The sequence below is a fragment of the Arabidopsis lyrata genome (genome assembly GCF_000004255.2).
Source record: "Arabidopsis lyrata subsp. lyrata unplaced genomic scaffold ARALYscaffold_1, whole genome shotgun sequence".
NCBI lineage: Eukaryota > Viridiplantae > Streptophyta > Magnoliopsida > Brassicales > Brassicaceae > Arabidopsis > Arabidopsis lyrata.
The window spans coordinates 13071739-13072335 of NW_003302555.1; positions in this window are offsets into that span (position 1 = coordinate 13071739).

Genomic DNA, 597 nt, shown 5'->3' on the forward strand with positions numbered 1-597 from the left:
TTTTTTTTTGTATTATTAAAAGAATTTTTCGTAATAATTTTAGATACAAAAATTAACAACATATTATACAAAACTAACAAAAATTTCATATTTACAAAACATATTATACAAAAATTTCATATTTACAATTATTTTACCTAATTGGTTTTTATTTTATTTTTAGTTTAGTTTTGAAATTATCAAAACTAACTAATTATAAAAATCAATGCATTGAATATATATACAAAATATTTTTATATTGAATATTGTATATATTTTTTAATTATATAATATTATAAATGATTCAATAACATAATTTTCTAAATATTAAAAAACTAAATTTTCTTTTTTTTGAATATTTATGTTGGTCAACGCCGGTCAAACTGGTCAATACCGGATTCCGGCGAAAAATGTATCGGAAAAAAATGTTTGTGATGTTGGCGACATGACTACATATAGTTCGTATATGTGGGCATGCGATACATATAGTTTGTATAGTTAGAGATACATTTTTAAACTTTGCATATGTAGCAATGTCTTCTCAGATAATTCGTGTAACCAGCCATATGTTCATATGATTCATAATTTAGTTTTTTTTTTTTTTAAAGTATTGGTTGT